The sequence below is a fragment of the Triturus cristatus genome, chromosome 7 (assembly GCF_964204655.1).
Source record: "Triturus cristatus chromosome 7, aTriCri1.1, whole genome shotgun sequence".
NCBI lineage: Eukaryota > Metazoa > Chordata > Amphibia > Caudata > Salamandridae > Triturus > Triturus cristatus.
This window is the reverse complement of record NC_140590.1, coordinates 89512546-89526526: the sequence shown is the minus strand read 5'-3', so window position 1 is coordinate 89526526 and position 13981 is coordinate 89512546.

Genomic DNA, 13981 nt, shown 5'->3' with positions numbered 1-13981 from the left:
GTGTGTGATGAAAGGACTTTATGGTGCGTTGAGCCCTGATGCTAATCACAGGTGGCCGGAGGAAGGGGAGCTCGTGAGACCAGTTTGACCTGGGGCAGCAGAGCCAAGCTGCCCAGGTCACAGAAGAGTCAAGGAAAGGCCCATGCATTGCAAGGCCCGTAGTTGCTTCATTATAGCCTATGTGAGGGCAATCACAAGATGGCCACTGCCTCCAAAATGGAACCCGCGTAGTGAAGCAGAATAACGTGTACACAGTGCATTCATAGCTAGAACGATATATAAAGCACTCGTACATACCGCATTAACCATTTGCGGTTTGCTAATACCAGGATAGACAGGGGTGGGGCCCTGTTCCCTACGCGGTCACAGAGATTAAAGTACGACAAGGGCATGCCGCTAAAAACGAAATGAATTTCAAGATCGCTTAGCGTGGTGAGACTTTTAAAAGATGTGATAAACCCACGATCGAAAGTGAAGAGGAGAGGGGAGTGCGCTTACTTTGAGGGCAGGGTTCGCGCACCTCAAGGGAGACGGGATCACTCGATTTGTGATTTCATATCTAGATAAAGGGAAAAATGTTAAATGTGCATTAAGCAGTATCAGGCATGCTTAAGCGTGCTTAGGGAGTCGCTACCGCACCAATGTACTCACTCAGACCCACAAATCGATAAGCGTATTAGCCTAACGGTGATCGATCCAGTCCCCCGATGGAGAAGTCCCCGTACTGCGTCTCGCTATTGAGGAGAAAGTATCAGGGTCACGTGGGGGGACGCTTGCGTGCAAGTCATGTGGTACGCAAGACAGCCAATTTCCTTTGGCAGCGTAAAGCCGAACAATAAAGTTACACGCACATTAAGCAGGTGACAACAAGGAATGTGCTTCAACATTTAAAAAAAAAAAACCTTTAAAGGAGAATCAACAAGGTTAATAATAATTATTTGTACACCCGGCAAGCTGGAAGCGTCTATGTGATGTAATAAACCAGTTGTTCCAAGACACGGCAGAAACGCTCGATAATTACACATTGTGAATGCTGGAAACAAGGCTCAAGTTGTATGGTAAAACACTGTACTACCACTAAAAATGGAATAATTCAATGTAGAGATGAAGAAATGATATGTTTAGCTCATCACAACAGTATTACAGGGAATATCAATAGAGATCCAACAAAGAATGCAATAAATCCATGTAGAGTTGAAGAAGTCATTGGCTCATCACAGCAGTACTACTGCAGAAAAATATTCAGAATTCGGTGGGGATACAACTAAGGGGGTATAATGTAAACATTACAACGCACCATATAGTACAGATGTGATGGGTGAGCCAACACTGTTCAGTCACAACTGGTAGTGATCTGGGACAATCAAAACGCGCATAAAATATCCGCGTGGAATGGCTCATTGATTCTAAGGTGTATATATACTGTCCAATCTAACACATCTTAGGCTCTGAAATAAATTCATGCCAGAATGAACTCTGAGATCATATACTAGAGTACTGTACTTCAGATAATAATTAAATAACAGGTGTAATAGTTAAGTAGCAAATGTCATAAGTCCATATAGCAATCTATATACTTATCTTGTTAATACAGTGTTCCAGGGAATATTCTCATTAAGGCCATTCGTGTGGGTTGATAACCTATACACCCACCTTTGTTCCTTTTCAAAAAGCCTCTGCTGTATATTACAACTAGCTTTTATTTGTTCGATGATGGTCCATCGCATGTCATTTGTGGTATGGTTGTTTTCATCGGGGGACTGGACCGATCACCGTTAGGCTAATACGCTTATCGATTTGTGGGTCTGAGTGAGTACATTGGTGCGGTAGCGACTCCCTAAGCACGCTTAAGCATGCCTGATACTGCTTAATGCACATTTAACAATTTTCCCTTTTTCTAGATCTGAAATCACAAATCAAGGGAACCTGTCTCCCTTGAGGTGCGCGAACCCTGCCCTCAAAGTAAGCACACTCCCCTCTCCTCTTCACTTTCGATCGTGGGTTTATCACATCTTTTAAACGTCTCACCACGCTAAGCGATCTTAAAATTCATTTCGTTTTTAGCGGCATGCCCTCCACATGAAGTGAGGTTGTGGCTTTTCACCCACCACTATATTTCAGTTATGCGTGGGTTCATTTTAACCAGGGTTATCGGGATATTTCCCGTTTTACCCTTTGGTTATACTGGTGCACTAGTATACTTATACTCTTTTTAGAGTACATAGACGCCCACTCCTTTGAGACTCGCATGAGTGTGGATTGAATAGTTGTGTTTGGTCCATATTCACTACTGTTCTTTATGTGTGATTACTGATCGCCTGCATTGAATATGTTTGTGATTGTGTGAACACACACATTCACCACCGATGGAGTTCGTCTACTATTTCACGACTGTGACATTGACACGGTTTCTATTGGCAACTATTATGAGTATTGATTGTGCGAACAGAATGACGACTGTATGTATTTTTATATGTTTGTCTTGTGTTCGTCTGTGCTTTCTTTACAGATTTTTTCCTTTCAACAACTTGGAGAAAGGTTTTCCTAACCGTGAGTAATGGGTTAGGCTTGTACTACTGACCGTGGAGAGGGCACACCTTAGCGAGTGTGCACCTCCCGGGTCATGCTTTTATGGTCCTGACGAAAACCTTAGTAATAGCGATTTAATGGTTGAAACATGTAGACCTGCAATACACTTTTTTCACTTTTTATTAAGATACCATAGGTCAATTTAACCTTTCGTGGTATCTTCACTAATTTTTAATCATTGTCCAAATTACCTTAGATTAAACTATTCTCAATTGGGTTAAATCTGGCCAATTTTTATTTTAAATTCACTATTCACCCCAAAGAAAACCCAGCTCCACTGTAGTCAGGTGTCGCAGCACACCCGGATGGCACTCGGCTATCTGGGTGGGACCCCGATGATGAAGCATGTCACCAACTAGGTTGGTGAGTGAGGGGTCTTCTTAAGAAAGATTATTTCTTCACCTACTCCTCGTGCCAATATCCTAAAGACAGTCACCTGCCCCAATACATCAATAGGGGTGCAGGACCTGCCAGTTAGATACATAATACAAACTACTTGGTACAGAGACTACTAAACCTTTGAGCTCCAAAGGTACATTGCCAGGGGTACACCAAACAGGAATGGACATATCTGATTACAAATGTTTAGAGAGAATCCGCTTTTAAGCACACCCTTATTTCAAAATGAGTACATAAGTCCATCCATGTGCCATTTGGTCTAAGAACCAATTCCTTAAGATGAGTATACAGATCCTATAAGAAACGTCTTTGGAGGATTCACAATATTCAATAGAAATCACCGGACAGGATGCAGTAGTTGACAGAGTTTTCCAAAATTCTCCTCTTTATTAATTTGAAGACCCAATATCCAGTATTAAGATACAGCCGTCCAGTATCCAAGGCAGCCAACACGTGTTTCGTCTCTACTAAATGGGTACAATTACTTTTTCAAGGCTGTTGACAAGGAATATATAAAGTGTAAACAACAAAGTACATCTTGAGAGAGGGAAGACAAAATCCTCTCATGATGGTAACACATCACCAATGTGCCCAATTGAAATGAAATCAAATGAAAAGCTTCCCTATCAGGGAATAAATAAGAATTTCGAAAAGTGATGATAGAATTTTGTAAAGCAGAGTCCCAAAAACCCAACCAGTAGAATCACCACAGTGACCTAACATATATAGACTATACATGAAAGGGAAATAAATTAAAGAACCACGTCATATCCAAAGCCAGTAAAGAAGTTTTGGAAGAATGTGAACTTATCAAAAAATAATCCATGTAAAGAATTACAATGTGATCCTAGCATTAACGTCCAGTTTGATAATAAGCCTGTAAATCTACAGCGGTGCTATCAGCCTATTAGGAAAGACTAAGAGGCGCATGCTCATGAAATATCAGAAAACGCCATCAAGAGGTGTATATAAAAAGACCCACCTCAAAATACGTTTGATAGGTCCACCTTTCCAGTACAGCATCCAAAGTAAGGTATCAAATCAAATAACCATCTCCGTGGTATTGTGAATAACAATTCACACGAGCTCTAGTAAGAAAGCGTAATGGTATTAGCTAACCGGTTGAATTAAGGAATATTAATTAGTATTGTCTTGTGACAATCGTGTTCGAAATTAAATGAACTACTCAAAATTAGTATAATTGCCTAAAACGGTCCACTATCTCAAATCAAATTGATAATTTGGCACAATATCCTTATATTTAAATCCCATCCAAGCCAAAATCGTTAGGTGTTTCTATCCCGTACTTAAAATAAAAGAAGAATTGTGGCCAGAAAAAGCACCCATCAATGTAGAGCTCATAGTCATGATGAGTGAAATAAAAATAAAACTCATTGATTAGTTATTATAAAAGTCATGTTAATCGTATATAGGGGAAAACATATGAAAAAAACTAACTATGACCCCCGCTCTAAGCCGCTGCTCTCAACTTGAAGTACAATAACGTTAACAACGATTCTAAACATGTATAGAATAACAATACAATGTCCACTCACCAAGATAATACTTGTGTCGATATTTGAGTATGTAATATCCAATCCAAAATGTAGGACACACTACAATAAAGTGTGACTTAGTAGAGGAGCCTAGATAGAAAGAGAATGGGCGTCTAAGTATTGGGACAATATCTATGAAACAAATCGTTTAAAAACGTAATAACTTATAAAACCACATGGTGGTGACTAATCTAGTAGTGAGTTAACCATATCGCCGATCTCACCTAGCTTCATACTATTACCAATTGAGTCTGTGTAGTAAGGACTCCCTTAATACGTACATACATTGTTAAGTTAGCATAACCACGTTAGATGTTAGAAAGCCATCTTGCTGCTTTTGCGCACGACACTGCGTTCACATGTTATTGCTTAAACAAACTGCTGACTCGAGCTTTGCCTCACACGAGAGCAATCTGTTGGTACCATCCAGAGCTCTGCGCAGCGACCTTGGTCTGTACATGATGTGACAAACAGTCTGGGTTGTTAGACAATGCATGTTTTCCACTCTAGGTTGATCGACCCACTATTTAGCCATAACACACAGGCAGCTGCAAAATACCTGAAAGTTGGTGCTTTTAATATTACAGCCCTCATGTTTAATATTCAGACCGAAGACGAGCCTTCCTGCGAGAAGACTCCTGATGCTCCTGTGATGTGATTTCACTAAGCTGATCTTTGAGGTATGGGGTCCCCTATTCAAGCCTAAGAGACCTTCTATTAGCATAATAATAATATTAGCTTCTTAGTAAAGGGAAGGTGGTAGTATCCACTGTCATTATAACATGATAACCCCTTTTATATTCTATGGTATTGTAACGATGCTGATGGTTTTGATTTTAATCATTTGTCTGCTTGTATTAGCCAAAGTACTGCATCTTAGGACACGTGGTCTATAAAAATAAACTCTTTTTATTTTCACCGTGTCTCTGTTGATTCTTGTTGTGGACTGATGTGAGAATAATATACGAACAGGTATTTCCGATTCCCACCATTCCTGAGAGTACACTGAGTAGCTTGTTCTGGGTTGTCTTTTCATTGGGATCGCCGAGCTAAATCTCGGATAACGAATTGGACACTTATGCTAGCCGGATACTGGGTTCTGGGTTCTGAGGTGAGTTTCTGGTACACCACAATTCACTGAGGTCCTGGGGTTCTACGCATAGTTCTGTATATAAGCAGAATCCCTGCAACATCTGAATATAAATGATCCTAAGTCACAACCAGTAGAGGAAAATGAATGACCCCCATATATACCGAATGTCCTTACCGGGTTATAATACTCCGTCGAGGACCATGCGTCTGGTAACGCGAAGAGAAAGTCACGACTGAAAAGCGCCGCCACCATCTTAAAATAAGAAATGGTGCCGCCCAATTCCAACGTCACAAGTTGATAGTGTGACATAAAGAAAGGACTAGTGTAAGGGAACTTCCAGCGCCATCTTTAAAGAGTCAAAATATTGACTCTGGAAATATTCAATCAAGACTACAAACATACTGACCCAATAAATTCAATAGGATAGAGAGAAAAATCATAAGTCACGCGCCTAAGCAAGTATGCCTAATGTAAAACGCTCCTCTCGTGATTACAAATGACAGGAACTCTAAAGTCCGGGAGGCTGAGATCTGTACGAGTGGCTTACGAAGAATCAGAACTGGTAATTCAGGTCAACCTGTTAGTCCATGGAGTAGAAATGATTGGGCCATTGATATTGACTGTACCAAACCCCCCGACATTGAGAGGCTTGCGAAGATTGATTTTGCAAGATCTGTAATTCCTGACATTTTAATATCAACCTCCAGCCCAAGACATTGCACAAACTTGTCTTGACATTTTACAGTGCGTCACTGATGAGATTAGCTCTGTTCTTGTAAGAGATGTCAACTGAACAGTGAGATGTATACAGGCGTTTCATAAAAGATAGTATAGGTCCGAGTGGAAGAAGAATAAAATTAGGGACAGTTTTAAAGAAGAAGAGAAAGAGTTTTGGAAATAATATTGGACATATAAGGAACATTTGCATAAACGCCTACCAAGATGCCAAAAACACAGAAAGAGGAAAAAAGGTGGCCAGCAGTGCTGACAGCTATATTATCTCCAGTTCCAGCAATAATAGTGAATGCATTGATAATAATATATGCAAAAAAAAAAAATACCGTTCCTTAATGGTCAGGTGGGGGATTCAAAGGTAATATACAGAGAAAAGAAAAGAAACATGACCAAACAAGACATTTTGGGTCAGGTTGACATGAAAGGAGAAGGGGAACAGGAATTATGGGACGAATACCAAGGAAATCAATATGTTGAAATGCAAAAAATGTATGTAAGCATTATGAACATATCTGGATGTTGTGTTTGCACAAACTTGCCAACAGACACTGAGCAGAGCATGAGTTACAATGTGATACCCTTTTCTAAATTGTGGGATGAGTCCTAATGCAAGACATGCTTTTCAGGCAGCATAACATGTCCATAGCTGTGGCACTTCCTAGGAAGGGCCAGATAGTAACAGGGCAGGCAACAGTAAGGCCTAAGACAAAGAGAGTGCCATTCATGAACATGCAACCAACAAAAAGGGATCAGGCAATGCTTGACACATTTGACAAAACTTTCAGGAATGCGGAATGGAAAGACAGGGCTGGTTGGGACAAAGGGAAAAAAGACATAAGGCAGTGAACTAAAAATACCAAGATTCACAATGATAAACAGATGGCCCCTAAGCAGCCAGCCTGCAGATGCGCCCACCCAAACAACCATGCACAATATCACAACTAGTCAAAGGGAAGGAAGAATGGAAGAAATGCAGCTTTGGGTGTACCATTGCAGAATTAGCAAAGGGTGGGCAATGATTAAGGGAATGTGAGAAGGACAGATGAAGCTCTAGGACTTTCAGACGAAGGAGAAAATTAAAGAATTACACCTATTTTTGTTGGTGAAAGTAACTGCACACACATAACAAGACTATCGCGGATTAGGAAAAGTGACCAGCTGTCCTCGACCGGACCAGTGGGTTAAGAGGGACTGTTCTATGTCTGTGGCCAATGGGCATACTTCTATTTGCCCCCAGGATGGCATGGTAGTTCCTACCTTGCCTCCATCCTGCCCCGAATGACCCATTTCACTGACCTAGTACAGGTTAAGCAACAAGGGCATCAGCCAGGGCGAGTTAGGAGGACAGCAAAATGGGAGGATGACCTGATGACAGGATTCGGGGTAATAGTGCCTAGTGCAGGAATAATATACACCTCAATAAAGATACACCCGCTAGCAAGGATGATTGAGGATCTAGCAGATTCAACAGCAGCAGCCCTAGGAAACATCACTGAAGAACTAACAGCCATGAGGAATGTAGTGATACAGAACAGGGTTGCGTTAGACATCATCTTGGCCAAGGAGGGTGGAGTATGCCATGTCATCCACCAGGTGTGCTGTTCATGGATACCTGACAACAGCCGCAATATAGACAATGCAATACATAAAATAAATAAAATTAAAGATGAAGCACATGGCATACACACAGGAAGCATGTGGGAAAACTGATACTATGGCTAGGAACCTGGGGATCATGGATATTGGAGGTGATCATTTTAGTAATTACAGCATTGGTCACCCTGTGCATAATGATCCAAGTTTGTCCTGCATGCTGCGCAGCTTTCGCCTCCAGCTGTGCACGTTGTATGCCAAAATATAGAAAGCATGAACAACATGAACACGGGGATGATCCAAGCTATGAAGGACAAGAAATGATACTGAGACAGCATGTGAATTAGTGATTTGGTATCAGATGGGGTATTGTGGAAGCCATCTTTTATGTAGTGATACCAATTGCCTAGGCCCTGTTAAGTTGACTTGAGAATCAACACATAGATGCTTGTGTTGCTCGCTCCTTTTTCATGATACTCAAGTAAAGCTGTTTTTGTAACGCAAGGCTTGCTCAAGAAAGATGCGAGAACAGAGCAGGATGCTAGCTTAGCCTCAAGTATTTCAGCATATCACATTTAGAAATATTTCTGGTACGCGCTATGATATTGCTAATTAGTGCAGGATGCTAACTGAGCCGCAAGTATTTCAGCATATCACATTTAGAAATATTTCTGGTACGTGCTATGATATTGCTAATTAGTGCATGGAAAACTACCACGGCTAATACATTGCATTACAGTGGAAAGTCCCGAGATTGCCGCGTGCGCACATACTCAAGACACGTGGTCAGCAACATTATATCTCGGACCATAAATGGTATAACGCAGTCTAGGCCTTTCTTGATTGGATAAATATTCATATGCTTAATTTGTGCTACGTGCATTATGACACTGTTTCCTTGTGGTTTTTGTCAATAAAAGCTATCAGAAACATCATGTCTTCGGACACTCAGTGGCTATGATGACTGTCTCAGTGCTGCACGTATTTGCATTATTTGTTGGCCTCCAATAAATTCTGTTCATCTTATGTGCAGTCAGAGAGTTGGACTTGTGGTATTATTTCTTATTCTTTATTTCAGATTCCAAAGGCCGAGGACCATGGTATTATTCCATGTAACCAGACAGGGTTCTGCAAAGCAACCGGCAAAATCACTAATATCCTAACAATGTCACTCCTTAATGACCAAGCTAAGGTGACAAAACATGCTTTGCTCTTCTATTTTATTGATTTTAAAGCCGCTTTTGATAATATTGGTCGAGCAAGTCTGTGGAAAAACTGGCCAGCTAGAACATTCCGAAATCTCTCCTCAAAATGATAATACAACTACACACCGATACCTGGGTGCAGGACAAGTTGGGTAATGGTACACATGTATCAAGGGGTATCCCTACAACTAACAGGCTCAAACTGGGCTGTGTGCTCACCCCAACTGTATTTAAATTGTATGTTGCAAATCTGACACAAATTCTAAATTTACCCACCGCTCACGCCCTGAAGATAGGCGGCACGGCCTTGTCTAGCATTCTGTATGCAAACGATGTGGGTCTGATTAGCACACGAAAGTAGGATTGCAGTACATCCTGAATGCACTAGAGAGCTATGCTATAGAAAACTTATTGGAAGTAAATCTTGACAAAACAAAAACTATGTCAATAAAAAAGATGCACAAAAGACTCCTACGCATGGCACCTGGGCAATGTAGGAACTCAGTATGTCACAAACTATAAATATCTAGGCATAACTATTGATGACGGTGGGTTATTATCCAACCAGCTCGAATAAATCAGAAGGAGAAGTGTGGGACTAGCAGTATCGCTGAAACAACTAAAAACTATGGGAACGGGGGCGTGGCCTGGGATCCGATCGAGATGGCGGCTCTCTAGCAGAGCTCCGGCTCTCGAGTCCGTGATACCCCAACATCTGTACATCGATCCGATTCTGCCGCAACCCAGGAACCGGTGACCTGTTGTGGAACACCGGGCGTCAGTAACAGGCAATGTACCGCCCGCGAACTGCAGCCCATTGACAAGGTTTGAACTCTACCAAAAGTGGGGCCTGCAAGACGAAGGCCAGTGCACCAAGTGCAGTTGGGAACGGGAGGCGTGATAGGTGACGCCCATGGCGCACTTCCAGTGCGCAGAGGGGATACACAGGAGTCAAAACGCGATTGTCGTGATCCCTCCCTTGCGGCCACCCAAGACGCCACAAGCCCTAGGCAAGCGGAGTGGGCGGCTGGAACAGCCATCAGAAGCCCAGGGGGCAGAGGCCTGCGGGGGCAGTGCGACCAGGGGACCAGCTTGTGGTTGCACTGGAATTGGAGTGAGAGGGCGGTCTTGATTGCGTGGACCCCCCTCCCCCCCCCCGAGGAAAGAAAGACCTGCTTGGCGGTGAATTAGGTGAGCCGTGCTAGAAGGCAAAAGAGCCTATGGGTGTTGCAGCTGCGGCGAGGGAGACAACAGGAGGGCTGGGTCGGAGCCCTAAGTTATAACTCCCACGGTAGCGTGCACTGAGGTGGCTGTGACAAATTCTCACTGTGGGGTGAGATGTGGACAGTGGCTGGGCCGCAGATGAGAGAGACATCCCCACTCGCCCTGTGCCTGGACACGACAAGCTAAGATCAAATGGAGAGGGCGGCTTGACCTTCAGCATTAGGCCAAGGGCACAGAGGCCGGGAGCCGTGGTAAACTCCAAGGATCCAGCTGTGATTGTATCAGCCCTAGAAAGGAACGGTGGTACTGGCAGGGCTGACACCACGGAAAATACGTTATGGTGAACAACCAAGGTGGCCGAGAGTGGCGAAGTGCAGGAGTGCTTGCCATAGAAAGGGGAGGAGAACCGACACACTTATATACTGCGCACACTGACGTGAGGAAAGGTGAACGCTACATCCATGACCCAGGGAACGCCGAGGGAGCTATATGGCTCTGCATATGGATCCAATGTGAAGAGGTATTTTCAAGGGAAGCTGGCTTGGACCCCCTGAGCGGCCGCTGGAGACTACGGTCCCTGCCACGACACATGTTCACTGATGGACACAATTTTAGGCAGTAAAACTGGACCCGTATAGCCTTATTAGGAAGGCACTGGTTGGAACCGCTGGGTAAAGCACCCAGGGGCCTGAAACTAACAGAAGCAGCGGCAGAGTTATCGACTACAATGCAGTGTTCTCAGGTGAGGCCCAAGAGATAACCCGGAAAGCAGACCAATAAAATGGAGAAATATGCGGTCCCAAAACAAATGGCAGCTGCCCTGGAACAGCGGCTTGCAGAGACTGCAGAACCCTCACTGAGCCAAATCACGGCAGCAATTGTGATTTAAAAGGCACAATAGAACCTAAAATAGATGCTGTGACTGTAGATGTGAACCTTTTATGAGCTGATCTCCACAAAATGGCCGACAAAGTTGCTGCTACCGAGACAGAGGTGTTGCACTTACAAACCAGCACCAAAAGTCTCGAAGAACAAGTTCAGTCCCTCATAAAGCAACAAGAGGCAATGGCTGTTAAACTAGAAGATCAAGAAGGGCGGGCATGCAGGAACAATATTAGAGTGGTGGGGGTCCCAGAGGGCATGAAGGGTCCAAGTGTTGAATTGTTACTGGATGACTTAATCCTAAATCACCTAAAGCCGAAACAACTCTCCAACTATTTTACCGTAGAGCGTGCTCACAGTGCACCCATCCCCAAGCCAAAGCCGGGTGCCCCACCCACAACAATCATCGCACGGATTCTTATCTTCCGTGATAGTGATGTCATTTTGCAGACAGCACACTTACATGGAGACCTACATCACGAAAACGCAGTGATCCGTTTTTTCCCGGACTTTTCATTACAAGTCCAAAGGCCGCGACGAACTTTTGAGGGCGTCAAGAGAGAACTGCATACCAAAGAGATCAAATATTCAATGCTGATTCCAGCAAAACTGAGAGTGGTCGCCGAGGGGAAAACACAGTACTGCAACACAGCAGAGGAAACCTGGTAGTGGCTGGAAGGCTGGCGCACAGTGGGCCACAATTCCCAACTACAGAGAAGACGGAGACCACAAAAAAACAACAAAGGAGTTCAGGGAAGGAAGTAACACATACCTCGGAATAGGACATGTTCAAAAGGAAGGTAATGAATACGAGGGCACTGCGACTGTGCTACACTGGTAACTGTATACATGAGGTTGGATATCCTGATATAGGTAGGAGGGGGGAAATCTGAATGTGGAAATGGGTCTACACCCACAGGGACAGATAACCGGCCAAAGGCCAGACATGTTGTCGGCAGGACTAAAACTGAAACTGAGGAAGCTTGGGGTGTGCGGGAGGTTGAGAGCGGTACTCCAATCTGTTCGGCATCTGCCAACTTCCAGTTAGTTATCAAGTTTAAGGGTGACAGGCACTCTGCGAGTTGGAGAGGTGGGTGGTTGTTAAACCCACCAGCAGGGCAGCAGGGAGAGGGATAGATGTAGTTGGGGTATGATGTGTTTTCTTCTATTTATTCTAGAAATGTTTTTCATTTGTTATTGAAATGTCAAATTGCGGTAATAGTACTGTACACTGGTTATGAAGCAATGGGGCTGACGCAGAAGTTGCTATTGCAGATGTTGTTGTACCTCAAAGGGAAGGTCAGAGTGTAAGGGGGCAGTGCCTAGGGGAACACCGGAGCACCACTAGCCTTAGAGTCATGTCTTGGAACGTGAACGGTCTGGGCAACCGCATTAAGGATCAAGAGGAGTAGGGATAGTGGTTAAGACAGCCCTCCCCCTGGTAGTGGGGAAGATTTGGCATGACTCCCAAGAACGATATGTGGCACTAACAGGGACTTGGAATGGACAGACTAATAATAGCGTCTCATGCTATATACCACCGGCCATACACTCGTAGGCACGTTCGACACTGGGGGTCCTGCTGGTGGACCTCCCGCCAGGGATCTTGATGTTATGATGTACTCTACCATGGACCCAGAGAGAGATAGAAAAACTACAGCTAACAGGGGGTGGAGGACGGAGCCACTTCGAGCATTTGTAAAGGCCATGAGCCTATACGGTTTTCTGGCGACTGCATAATTCCCGAGCCCGGGAATACACCTTTTACTCAGAAGCGCATGGCAGTTATTCTCACCTAGATAATGTCTTAACACATAGGGGAAGTGAAGGGTGGTTTTGTAACCCCCAAATCGGACCACAGGAAATCTCGGATCACTGTTAGAAATGGGGGTCTCTGGTTGGCAGTGACCCTTCTTCCTAAGTCAGAGTGAAGGGCTGCACCCCTTTGACAACCCCTGCTCCACCCTGTGGTAACGTAGCACGAGCAGTTAGGCTAATCTCAGAGGCAGTGTGTTAAGCGATTATGACCATACACAGTAATACAGTGAGGAACACAACAAAGGGACACAATACAGGTAGGTATAAAAAAAATAGTTATCTTTATATATAGGTTTATCACAAGACCAAATAACGAGAAAGCCACAATACTGAGCAAAAATAATTCTCTCTAGATGCTGCAAAAATAGTTCAAATGGGGAATGCAAAGTTCAGTTCAGGGCAATGGTCTCTGCGACCACTTTACTCACAGTTCCGGGATGTTGTTGTCAATAATCCACAAAAATGCCACTACGGCGGGATAGCGAGATTTTTCCTCACGCTCGTGGTCGCGGCCGCTCGCTAACGTGTGTTAGCGATAATTTTGAGGCCCGCAAATGTGCGGGGCGATGATCAGGCCAGCGAGCTCTCAGCGGCAGCAACGCGATAAATTTCTTGACGCTTCGTGGTTGCGGCGGCTCGCTAACAGGCCTTAGCGACAATTTCGAGGCCCGCAAGCGTGCAGGGCGATGATCAGGCCAGCGAGCCCTCAGCGGCAGCCACGCGATGATTTTCCTGACGCTCCGCGGCTGTGGCGGCTCTCTAACAGGCTTTAGCGATAATTTTGAGGCCCGCAAACGTGCGGGGCGATGATCAGGCCAGCAAGCCCTCAGCGGCAGCAGTGCGATGATTTTCTTGACGCTCCTCGGCTGCGGCGGCTCGCTAACAGG